At 39.3% G+C, this 13,772-nt stretch overlaps 1 protein-coding gene across 5 annotated transcripts in view; it reads right to left on the bottom strand.

The window, feature by feature from the left end:
• Positions 1 to 13,772, bottom strand: part of LOC310953472 (LIM domain-binding protein 3-like) — a 55,673-nt gene that overhangs the window by 36,167 nt on the left and 5,734 nt on the right. The gene's annotated exons all lie outside the window — the stretch shown is intronic.

Genomic DNA, 13,772 nt, shown 5'->3' with positions numbered 1-13,772 from the left:
ATAAACGAGTTTTATGACAGGGTCGGTGAGGATGGGAACGATCTTACACTTCTGTGCAAACTTCTCCCGCCATCTCATCTCATCTTCAGCCTCTTATCCGGGGTCGGGTCTCAGGGGCAGCAGCTTTAGCAGAGGACCCCAAACTTCCCTTTCCCGGGCCATATTAACCAGCTCTAACTGGGGGATCCTGAGGCGTTCCCAGGCCAGTGTGGAGATCTAATCTCTCCACCTGGTCCTGGGTCTTCCCCGAGGCCTCCTCCCAGCTGGACGTGCCTGGAACACCTCCCTAGGGAGGCGCCCAGGGTTCATCCTTACCAGATGATCCTGAACCACCTCAACTGGCTCCTTTCAACGCAAAGGAGCAGCGGCTCTACTCCGAGTTCCTCACGGATGCTGAACTTCTCCCCCTCTCTCTAAGGGAGACTCCAGCCCCCCTCCTGAGGAAACACATTTCAGACGCCGACTTTCTTATCTTTTTGTATGTGAGACAAATTAGCATGAAGTTGCACCACATGGTGTAATTAGCATACTAACGTTTGCTAATTATGGGTAAACACAGAGTCCATCTGAGGCGGTTGGGAACGTCATTATTTCTGCAGGTATTTGGTCATAAACTAAAGTGTCGGACATAAAGAAATGTTCTCCTGATGACGAGGAGATCATGAATGAACCACGTTTCATCCAATAGCTGTTGAGTTATTTCCGTCTGAAGCTAAACTGGTGGACAGACAGATTAGCCGACACGGCGCTCCCGCGGCTAAATATAGCTGTTAGCGGGGGATTGAGCTAACAATGATGTGAGACTAGAAATCAAAAAGCTTCACGGATGAGTTTTGAACCCCAGACTTTTAAAAAGTGTGACTTTAGATGGGGAAACATTTGAACGCGTCGACCTTGTGACCTTTCACCCCCCAGAGCCGCTCTGTAGCCCCGAGGCCTCCGTGGCGCCTCGGACACAATGACGGGACACAAGTGTTCATGCCTGAGTGTTAAACCCCGGACAGCTGTCCATACAGCCCCCCCCCCCCCCCACCCCCGGACTCCCATCCACTCTGATTACTCCCAAACATCCGTCCTGCTCCTCTCCGTAAACCCACTTTAGCTGCTGCGACCTTTGACCTCTGCACCTGGAGGAGGAGCAGGAGGAGAAAAGAGGACAGTAATGAGGAGGGGAAGAAAGGGGAGGAGCATGAGGAGGTGTGGTGAGGTGTTAAGTCCTGAATTCATCAGTTTGAGTGTTTCCGTTTTCTGTTACTTTGCATCCATCGCAGAAGTAAAGCGTCACGTTTCTCCAGATGTGTTGGTGCTGAACGTTTGCGATGAACTGAAGGACGAAGTTTTCCTTCACGTTGACAAAATTCTGCTTCTGAGGAGAAACAAAGTCTTTAAAAAGCCTCTTGGATCAGCTGGAAAACGCTTCCACACAAAGATGAAAATGGCCGACGCTTTTAGGCTCGGAAGTCGTAATATTTCAAGACTAAAAGTCGTAATATTTCAAGACTAAACGTCGTAATATTTCAAGAATAAAAGTTGTAATATTTCAAGAATAAAAGTCGGAATATTTCAAGAATAAAAGTCGGAATATTTCAAGACTAAAAGTCGGAATATTTCAAGACTAAAAGTCGGAATATTTCAAGAACAAAAGTCGTAATATTTCAAGACTAAAAGTCGTAATATTTCAAGACTAAAAGTCGTAATATTTCAAGACTAAAAGTCGGAATATTTCAAGAATAAAAGTCGGAATATTTCAAGACTAAAAGTCGGAATATTTCAAGACTAAAAGTCGGAATATTTCAAGAACAAAAGTCGGAATATTTCAAGACTAAAAGTCGGAATATTTCAAGAACAAAAGTCGTAATATTTCAAGACTAAAAGTCGGAATATTTCAAGAACAAAAGTCGTAATATTTCAAGACTAAAAGTCGTAATAGTTCAAGGACAAAAGTCGTAATATTTCAAGAATAAAAGTCGTAATATTTCAAGACTAAACGTCGTAATATTTCGTGAATAAAAGTCGTAATATTTTATAAACAAAAGTCGAAGTATTAACACTTCCTCCAGTGGAGATCTTGCAGGTTTAAGAGAGGATGAGGTGACGTGTGTGTGCGCAGGATCGATCTCTTGAAGGTGGTTCTGAACATTAAACACAGAAAACAATAAAGCTTTTCATATTTGAGCAAGTGAACTTCCTGTTTGACCATCTGTTTGTCTGTTGGCGACGGGCGTGAAGAGAAACACAAGAGACGTTTGTGGGATTAACAGGAAGAAAAACTGCAGCTGAGGCCTGAATGACACTGTACACACACACACACACACACACACACACACACACACACACACACACACACACACACACACACACACACACACACACACACACACACACACACACACACACACACACACACACACACACACACACACACACACACACACACACACACACACACAAAGGTTAAATAGCACTCTGACACTTGGCTGCGGCTCTTATCTCGCACTGACTCATCGGGGTTGACATTTCCACTGAATGCGGGTTAATGTGGTGTGAATGAAACATCGCCCCCTGGAGACGAGCTGTTAGCTGCAGCTGACAGTGACAGACAGCCGGCAGCAGGTCCCGGTTCACACTCTGCTCAGCGCGCTGGTGCACGTCCGGCCGGAGGGTCCCTGCACACGAGGGCTGATGACACACGGACAGAGGCGCTCGAGCTTCAGCTGTGCAACATTTGCAAAGCCAAGTCTTCTTTCAGAGTGGTAGTGTGTGAGATTTTCCTCTTGGTAATTGTCTGTTAACTTCCCTTTTATCACAGTGAGTTAAAACAAATGGTGGCTGATCATGTGACCCGCTGATGAAAGCACTTCGATCTGAGCGTCTGTGGTGAAAATCAAATGCGGTGCCGAGTTAACGACGGTTTTTACGTCGTTCTCTTTCTCGGCAAAGACAACGCTTTCTTTTTAGCCTTAAAGTTGCAGCCCGTACGATTTTCCTCTCATTAAAAGTCTTTTTTAGTTCCTATCCATCAAATAATGAGTTAAAATGGTGATGGATCATATGACCCACTGATGAAAGCACCTGTGTTTGCGGTGTTCTGATCGTCTGTGGCGCTAAAATCAAATGATCCGCACAGTTGGTGACGCTTTTGACGTCGTCCCCCGTCTCTCTTCGGACTTCCTGTCTGTGTGGAGCATGTGAAGGCAGCACGCCGCATCGCTGCAGGGGAGAGCCTCCGATCTGCTGATGGCGGTTTCCAAAGGAACTCTGGGAGATGAAGTCCCAGGGACTCGCCCGCAGTTACATCCTACCACCAAAAAGGTGTTTCCCAAATCTTACGGACTTTTAAGGGTTTCTCACTGGATCTCATTGTGTGAGCTTCAACTAACGTGTTGGTTTACATCAGGGGTGGGTGACTCCGGTCCTGGAGAGCCACTGTCCTGCATGTTTTAGGTTCCTCCCTACCCTAACACACCTGAGTCTAACAATAATCAAACTGTGACGAGCATCAGCTGCTTGATAACGAGCAAATCATCAGACTCAGGTGTGTTAGAGCAGAGAGAAACCTGAAACATGCAGGACAGTGGCTCTACAGGACCGGAGTTGCCCAAACCCTGGTTTACATGCATCTTCAATGGCTCGCTGTCGTCTTCTCCGTGTTTGCACATTGCAGCTTAACTGGCATCACACGCACGAGATACAGACAAGAATAAACAGTTCAGATTTTAGTGTCAGTGTCAAAGAACAGGGAGCAGGTTTATCCCTGAGCAACAGGTCACGGACTCACGGGCACCACGCCTGATTTGATTCATTTTTACGACGCTAGATGCCGCTGTGGCTTAGCTGGTTAAAGCGCCCGTCTTGTGTCCAGTGAAAACCACGTTTCTCCAGATGTGTCGATGCTGAACGTTTGTGATGAACTGAAGGACGAAGTTTTCCTTCACGTGGACAAAATTCTGCTTCTGAAGAGAAATAAAGTCTTGAAAAAGCCTCTTGGATCAGCTGGAAAACGCTTTTAGGCTCTGAAGTCGCAATATTTCAAGACTAAACGTTGTAATATTTCAAGAGTAAAAGTCGTAACATTTCAAGACTAAACGTCGCAATATTTCAAGACTAAACGTCGCAATATTTCAAGACTAAACGTCGCAATATTTCAAGAGTAAAAGTCGCAACATTTCAAGAGTAAAAGTCGTAATATTTCAAGACTAAACATCGTAATATTTCAAGACTAAATGTCGCAATATTTCAAGAGTAAAAGTCGCAACATTTCAAGAGTAAAAGTCGTAATATTTCAAGACTAAAAGTCGTAACATTTCAAGACCAAAAGTCGTAATATTTCAAGACTAAACGTCGCAATATTTCAAGAGTAAAAGTTGTAACGTTTCAAGACCAAAAGTCGTAATATTTCAAGAATAAAAGTCGTAATATTTCAAGACTAAAAGTCGTAATATTTCAAGACTAAAAGTCGTGATATTTCAAGACTAAAAGTCGTAATATTTCAAGACCAAAAGTCGTAATATTTCAAGAGTAAAAGTCGTAATATTTCAAGAATAAAAGTTGTAATATTATGAACAAAAGTCGTAATATTTTATGACCAAGCAGGAGATCATGGGTTCAAATCCCAGCATTGCCTGAATCTGATCACTTCCCATCTGAACTCTGTTGCATCACGTTAAACCCTCCTGTTCGCTGACTCCAGCTGCTTTCACTCAGCTTCCAGATTATTTCATCCTGGATTAAAGTGAACAAACGTTTGGAGAGTTTGTCTCACTGCGCTCGAACAATGTGAGGCCTGTCCCGGCTGCGGAGTGGCCTACTTTCAAACTGAGCCATTCACACTGACCCACATACGCTTCACACACTTCCTGTGTTCACACCACCTCGACTGTATTTTCAACACGTCGTCAGTTCAGCAGCAGGAGAGGAGGTTTCTCTACGTCTGCCTACAGAGCTGAGTCATCCCGAGAGTTAAAAATGTGACCTGCGGGTCTGTAACAGAAGAAGAAGAAGTGATAAGACCTGTGTGTGTGTGTGTGTGTGTGTGTGTGTGTGTGTGTGTGTGTGTGTGTGTGTGTGTGTGTGTGACCTTCAGAGGCTAAAAACAGCCTCCTGCCTGTCAGCAGCCACAGACGCTCGCTGCCACTCTGCAGGCCTCGATGAGCCGCTCACACAAACGCTCCGTGGTGTCTGAGTTGTGTTCACTCACAGTTCCACTGAGCGACACGTCGCCTGGGAAAAGAGACATTCCCAGAGCTCGTTGGTGGAGGTGCAATCAAATCTAGTCGTTCGGTATTTGCTATAAGTGTTTTTCATCTGTAGTAGTTTCTTTCTTTAGTAATTTTGCATCTCTTTGAAGTCATTTTGCATCTCTTTGAAGTCATTTTGCATCTCTTTTTAGTAATTTTGTATCTTTTTTTAGTTTATTTTTCACCTCTTTGTAGTCATTTTGCATATTTAAATCTTAATTTATAATCATTTTGTATCTCTTTATAGACATTTTGCATATTTTATCTTCATTTATAGTCATTTTTCATCTCCTGTTAGTCATTTTGCATCTCTTTATATTAATAATAGTCATTCTGCATTTCTTTATAGTCATTTTACATTTCTTTATAGACATTTTGCATATTAATATCTTAATTTATAGACATTTTGCATCTCATTTTAGTCATTTTGCATCGGTTTATAGACATTTTGCATATTTTATCTTCATTTATCTTCATAGTTTTGAGTCTTTTTGTAGCCATTTTGCTTTTTTTAAAGTAGATTATTGTCTCTTTGTGGTAATTTTGCATCTTTGAGGTCCTTTAACTCTCTCTTTTAGTTGTTTTGCATCTCCTTGTGGCCATTTTGGTTCTTTTGTGGACGTTTCATTGACTTTCATTCGTCACCTCAGACAGCGTGACGCTAACCCTGCAGATACTTTGAAAACAGACATAACGTATATTTCTGTAACACGCTGCGTGATGAGGTAACCTGCGAAGTGATGGGCTCCCGGATGTGAAACCATTTGGGATCCCCCGACCTGTAACGGGACCAGGGGCTCACTGAGCGCTGAGTCAGCTGTTCCAGCAGGAGTCCAGTTACTGAGGGCTCGGCTTTCACACGCTGTAAAACTTTATTTAAGCAGCTCAGAGACGCTCGACTGGACAAGAACCACACACGCGTTTAGTGGCTGCACACTCTTGGGGCGCACTCCCACTGTGCCTCCTTCCCGTGCCCCGTGCTTTAGGGTCCTTGTCCCCCTCCAGGCCCGTTTGTACTCACACTACCTGGGCCTCGGAGAATGCTTCTTGCTGCCTATACGTCATCACGCCGTAACACGTCACACGCATTGATGACGTCATGGCGATGCGTGGCTTTGTTTCCAGATCTTTCCGTAGACCTCGGAGTTTTTGTGCGTCTTGTCGACTGTTTTTGAATCTTTTCATCGACCAAATCTGCAGTAAACACTCCACCTCCGCATCACACCAACGTGAACCTTTCACCGCCATTGTTTTAAATGTCCGCGCATGGTCCCTCCTTCTTTTTTCTACGTCCCAACAGGCGCACAGGAAATGACCTCAGAACCGCCGTAGGCCTCGTGCTCGTACACATGCGCACGCTCGTGCTCGTACATGTGCAAACGTGCTTTACTAAAGCCCACCTCTCCCAAACGGGCCGTGGACGGCAAGCTGCCCGCAGCTAGGCACGGAGCGGTTGCACTCACACTGGTCAAACGCACTAGGCTTTTGCCGAAAAACCTGTTTTGGCGCGGTGCGGAAGGACAGTGTGAGTGCGCCCTTAGAAACACATTGAATCTATTATTGATTTAATTCATAGTTAATCGTGGCAGCTGCAAAGAAAGCAGCACGAGCAGAAACATCGACCATATAAACGAGCAGAGATTCACACGATATCGAATTAGATTTTCACTTTAATCCTAAAAAATAAAACTTAAGGGTTTTTACTTTGTACTGAGCACAAACGTCAGTCTTTGGTCAGTGCCTCTGTTCTGTTTTGCCGTGTTTTTGCACTTCACACATCATTTCCAGACGGTTTTCATCCATGAACTCTGCTCTTATTCTTTATCTGTTGACTGTTGTGTTCAGGTTCTTGTTCCAAAGGTTTCTGCTGCAGGTTGTGGACTCAGTAAGTCGGGGGTGCCCTAAACGTCGTCACACCGAGGTGGTTTTGACACGTGTAAGTGTTTTTAAAGATGTATTCGTTAAGAAAGACAGGCAGGTCTTTAGTTTGGGTTTATTTTCAGAGTTAGCAGACGGAGCACTTTGATAAACATTTACGTGTAAATATGCAAAATTATAGCCAGCAGCTCATTTCCATCTTAAGTTCCTTTGGCAGGTTGATGTGACAAGTTAAACACAAACAATCACTAACAAAAGTAACAATAAAAGAGCACAACAAACAGACAAACCGCACTGTAATTTTAACTCCATCAAAAAACTAATTGTCTTATTTATTGTCCCTGATTCAAAATGGGCGACTTGACAAATATCCACCAACGCTCTGTTCTCATCGCTGCCGCGCAAACGCTGCCGCGCAAACGCCGCTGTCGACTTCTCAGAGAAAGTGTTGGTCTGTGTTTGTGCAGAGTTAGAAAAAGGGGAAAGAAATCATCAGGTAACAGAGGTTAGAGAGGAAAAACAAGAGGTCGCTAACAAGTGCAGGGACATTTTTAGTCATTTTGCATCTCTTTATATTAATTTCTAGTCATTTTGCATCTATTTCTAGTCATTTTGCATCTCCTTTTAGTCATTTTGCATCTATTTCTATCAATTTCTAGTCATTTTACATCTCTGTTTAGTCATCTTGCACCCCTTATATTAATTAATAGTCATTTTGCATCTCTTTATATTCATTTTTAGTTATTTTGCATCTATTTATATCATACCTAGTCATTTTACATCTCTGTTTAGTCCTTTTACATCTCTGTTTAGTCATTTTACATCTCTGTTTAGTCATTTTACATCTCTGTTTAGTCATTTTGCATCTCTGTTTAGTCATTTTGCATCTCTGTTTAGTCATTTTACATCTCTGTTTAGTCATTTTACATCTCTGTTTAGTCATTTTACATCTCTGTTTAGTCATTTTGCATCTCTGTTTAGTCATTTTGCATCTCTGTTTAGTCATTTTACATCTCTGTTTAGTCATTTTGCATCTCTGTTTAGTCATTTTGCATCTCTGTTTAGTCATTTTACATCTCTGTTTAGTCATTTTACATCTCTGTTTAGTCATTTTGCATCTCTGTTTAGTCATTTTACATCTCTGTTTAGTCATTTTGCATCTCTGTTTAGTCATTTTACATCTCTGTTTAGTCATTTTACATCTCTGTTTAGTCATTTTGCATCTCTGTTTAGTCATTTTACATCTCTGTTTAGTCATTTTACATCTCTGTTTAGTCATTTTGCATCTCTGTTTAGTCATTTTGCATCTCTGTTTAGTCATTTTACATCTCTGTTTAGTCATTTTACATCTCTGTTTAGTCATTTTGCATCTCTTTAAAGTCAGTAAGCGTGGTCCTTTTTTTAGCTGTGCTGACAGTTCAGTCGGCTTCTCAGAGAAAGTGTTGGTCTGTGTTTGTGCAGAGTTAGAAAAAGGGGAAAGAAATCTTCCTGTAGGTCAGAGAGAAAAACAAGAGGTCACTAACAAGTGCAGGGACATTTGAGGACGTCCGGGTGTTGTTGTTTGGGGAAACTTCACAATGAAACCATCACAAAGTGTTTTCAAAGGTCTTCAAAAGGAAATAAAACACGTTCAAACCTGCAGCGTCCGTTCTAGTGTGTGAAGAAACAACATAAAAAGAAAACGGAGCCCTCTAAATGCTGCTCACACTCCTCTACATCCATCTACACACACACACACACACACACACACACACACACACACACACACACACATAAAGCCCCTCGTCCTGTTTAAACGCTGGATCTGACGCAGATTTGGCCTCAGATTCATCCTCGTCTGCCCGTTAATCGCTTCACTTCTGCTCCTCTGAACCCGCCGCTCAAACACCGCAGAGCCCAGGGGCATGATGGGAAGCGTCCGCCGTCCCCTCGCTCATCCACACACGCCGCACAAGCAAAGTCAGTGCCAGAGACAACGCGGAGTAAATCCGAATCAGCGAGCGTGTGTGTCTGTCACACTGATGGCAGATTATCACCACATGGCAACGAACACTGGGATGGAGATATTTACACCAACAAAGATCAGGCGTGTGTGTGTGTGTGTGTGTGTATGTGTATGTGTGTGTGTGTGTGTGTGTGTGTGTGTGTGTGTGTGTGTGTGTGTGTGTGTGTGTGTGTGTGTGTGTGTGTGTGTGTGTGTGTGGGCTTGTGTTTATTTCCGTCGTCGGGGTTTAACATTTGAAGCGACGCAGATTAATGTGTGTCTAACAGGCTTTTCTGTTCCACATTTACAGAACACAGCAGTGCGCGGAGCGACTCTGAGGCGTATTTTTGGACGATTTCAGATCAACAATAATAATAAACATCTTTGGGATTTAGTTTCATGCTGCGAATGATGAATGTGGAGTGAACACGTGCACTGCATTTGGACGAAAACGTCAAATGTTCACTCAGTTTGTTTGATCATGAATCGAGGAGGGAAAATGCACTGGGATCAAAAATCTGCGTCTTAGGGCGCACTCACTCCGTACCGTGCCCAAACACGTTTCAGGGCTAAAGTCTAGTTCATTTGACCAGTGTGAGTGCAACCGCACCGCTTCTAGGAGCGGCACGCTTGCCGTCCATGGCCCGTTTGGGAGAGGTGGGCTTTTGTAAAGCACGTTTGAACATGTTCAAGCACGAGCGTGCGCACGTGTACGAGCACAAGCGTGCGCACGTGTACGAGCACGAGGCCTACGGCGGTTCTGAGGTAATTTCCTGTGCGCCTGTTGGGACGTAGAAAAAAGAAGGAGGGACCATGCGCGGACATTTCAAACAATGGCGGCGAAAGGTTCACGTTGGTGTGATGTAGAGGTGGAGTGTCCGTCCCGTGCCCCGTGCTTTAGGGTCCTTGTCCCCCCCTCCAGGCCCGTTTGTACTCACACTACCTGGGCCTCGGAGAATGCTTCTTGCTGCCTATACGTCATCACGCCGTAACACGTCACACGCATTGATGACGTCATGGAGATGCGTGGCTTTGTTTCCAGATCTTTCCGTAGACCTCGGAGTTTTTGTGCGTCTTGTCGACTGTTTTTGAATCTTTTCATCGACCAAATCTGCAGTAAACACTCCACCTCCGCATCACACCAACGTGAACCTTTCACCGCCATTGTTTGAAATGTCCGCGCATGGTCCCTCCTTCTTTTTTCTACGTCCCAACAGGCGCACAGGAAATGACGTCAGAACCGCTGTAGGCCTCGTACATGTTCACGTGCGCACGCTCGTGCTCGTACACGTGCAAACGTGCTTTACAAAAGCCCACCTCTCTCAAACGGGCCGAGGACAGCAAGCGTGCCACACCTAGGCGGTACGGTTGCAATCACACTGGTCAAAGGAACTAGACTTTACCCGTGAAACTTGTTTTGGCACGGTACAGAAGGACAGTGTGAGTGCGCCCTTACAGCTGCAGTAAAATAACACATTTCTACGAACGCGTACACACTGAAAATGAGTATTTCACGTTTTCATTTCAGGCTCTGACTCGTTGTTTCTCCACTCTGTTTGTTGTGAAAGTAATTGCAGATACAATCTCAAGCTTTTCCAAACCTTGAAAACAACATTAAAAGGATTTTACGCCTCCGCATGAACCCTGAAAACCTTATTCTCTTTATAACGCTGCGTGTTTCCTCTCCTCCTCTGCAGCCGTGCGTTTCCATTCATTCAGTAAACGAGGAAACTCTGAAACTTCCCAGCCTGGGATCAATAAAGTCTTTCTATTCTATTTATTTATTTATTTCTTAAATGAAAATCAACTTGCAGAGACTTGAAAACAGCCAGAAAACGAAAGAAAATGAATGAAATAAAGCATCTACGGATCATTTCCGTCCAGAACAGAGTCCCTGAAATCTGCACTTTTTCCATAAAATGAGTAAAAACTAAAAAATCTTCCAGTGAATTAAGAAAAATTAAAGTTTTTTTAATGTAAATCCACTTTTCTGAAAGTCAATCTGCCTCGGACGTCGTTTAAATCACTTTTTAAAACAAATTTTATGGACTTTCCTTCCTGTGACGTCGTCTTTTTATCCTTTTATTTCATTATTCTGCTTAAAACACCTTTAATTAATTTAGCAACAAGCTTAAAATAATAATAATAATAACCTTTGTCCTCTGTACACTTTCATACAATGATGCTTCATTTATTGTTATGTTCTATTATTATTATTATTATTATAAGTTTATTCTGTATATTCTGTGTGTGTATTATGATTTTTACTAATATTATTATTATTATTATTAGTTTATTCTGTATATTCTGTGTGTGTATTGTGATTTTTACTAATATTATTATTATTATTATTAGTTTATTCTGTATATTCTGTGTGTGTATTGTGATTTTTACTTATATTATTATTATTATTATAGTTTATTCTGTATATTCTGTGTGTGTATTGTGATTTTTACTTATATTATTATTATTATTATAGTTTATTCTGTATATTCTGTGTGTGTATTGTGATTTTTACTAATATTATTATTATTATTATAAGTTTATTCTGTATATTCTGTGTGTGTATTGTGATTTTTACTTATATTATTATTATTATTATAAGTTTATTCTGTATATTCTGTGTGTGTATTGTGATTTTTACTAATATTATTATTATTATTATAAGTTTATTCTGTATATTCTGTGTGTGTATTGTGATTTTTACTAATATTATTATTATTATTAGTTTATTCTGTATATTCTGTGAGTGTATTGTGATTTTTACTAATATTATTATTATTATTATTAGTTTATTCTGTATATTCTGTGTGTGTATTGTGATTTTTACTAATATTATTATTATTATTATTAGTTTATTCTGTATATTCTGTGTGTGTATTGTGATTTTTACTAATATTATTATTATTATTATAAGTTTATTCTGTATATTCTGTGTGTGTATTGTGATTTTTACTAATATTATTATTATTATTAGTTTATTCTGTATATTCTGTGTGTGTATTATGATTTTTACTAATATTATTATTATTATTATTAGTTTATTCTGTATATTCTGTGTGTGTATTGTGATTTTTACTAATATTATTATTATTATTATAAGTTTATTCTGTATATTCTGTGTGTGTATTATGATTTTTACTAATATTATTATTATTAGTTTATTCTGTATATTCTGTGTGTGTATTATGATTTTTACTAATATTATTATTATTAGTTTATTCTGTATATTCTGTGTGTGTATTATGATTTTTACTAATATTATTATTATTAGTTTATTCTGTATATTCCGTGTGTGTATTATGATTTTTACTTATATTATTATTATTAGTTTATTCTGTATATTCTGTGTGTGTATTATGATTTTTACTTATATTATTATTATTATTATTAGTTTATTCTGTATATTCTGTGTGTGTATTGTGATTTTTACTAATATTATTATTATTATTATTAGTTTATTCTGTATATTCTGTGTGTGTATTGTGATTTTTACTAATATTATTATTATTATTACTAGTTTATTCTGTATATTCTGTGTGTGTATTATGATTTTTACTAATATTATTATTATTATTATTAGTTTATTCTGTATATTCTGTGTGTGTATTGTGATTTTTACTAATATTATTATTATTATTATTAGTTTATTCTGTATATTCTGTGAGTGTATTGTGATTTTTACTGATATTATTATTATTATTATAAGTTTATTCTGTATATTCTGTGTGTGTATTGTGATTTTTACTAATATTATTATTATTATTATTAGTTTATTCTGTATATTCTGTGTGTGTGTTGTGATTTTTACTTATATTATTATTATTAGTTTATTCTGTATATTCTCTGTGTGTATTATGATTTTTACTAATATTATTATTATTAGTTTATTCTGTATAGTCTGTGTGTGTATTGTGATTTTTACTTATATTATTATTATTATTATTAGTTTATTCTGTATATTCTCTGTGTGTATTATGATTTTTACTAATATTATTATTATTAGTTTATTCTGTATATTCTGTGTGTGTATTATGATTTTTACTTATATTATTATTATTATTATTAGTTTATTCTGTATATTCTGTGTGTGTATTGTGATTTTTACTTATATTATTATTATTATTATTAGTTTATTCTGTATATTCTGTGTGTGTATTGTGATTTTTACTAATATTATTATTATTATTAGTTTATTCTGTATATTCTGTGTGTGTATTGTGATTTTTACTGATATTATTATTAATATTATAATTATTATTAGTTTATTCTGTATATTCTGTGAGTGTATTGTGATTTTTACTTATATTATTATTATTATTATTAGTTTATTCTGTATATTCTGTGTGTGTATTGTGATTTTTACGTCAAAGCACTTTGTTAACTGCTGCTTTTAAAGGTGCTTTACATCTAAAGTCATTATTATTATTATTATTATAATTATTATTATTATTATTAGTCTGATTTCAAATGTTGTCCTGATGCATTTCCCCGTCTTATTTAAACCACTGTGAAAAGCTGAAAGGTGCAGAACAAAAATAAGCTGCGTTATTCTTCCTTTGGGGGCGTTTTATTTTGATAGGGGCTAAAAGAGGGATGACAGGAAATGAGGACATGCAACAAAAGTAACTGGGGGACGTTTCGATTACACGATCGGGGACGCCCCGCCTCCA

The sequence above is a fragment of the Echiichthys vipera genome (genome assembly GCF_963691815.1).
Source record: "Echiichthys vipera genome assembly, chromosome: 11".
Classification (NCBI taxonomy): Eukaryota; Metazoa; Chordata; class Actinopteri; order Perciformes; family Trachinidae; genus Echiichthys; species Echiichthys vipera.
The sequence above is the reverse complement of the archived record's forward strand: the minus strand, read 5'-3'. Positions and strand labels throughout refer to the sequence as shown.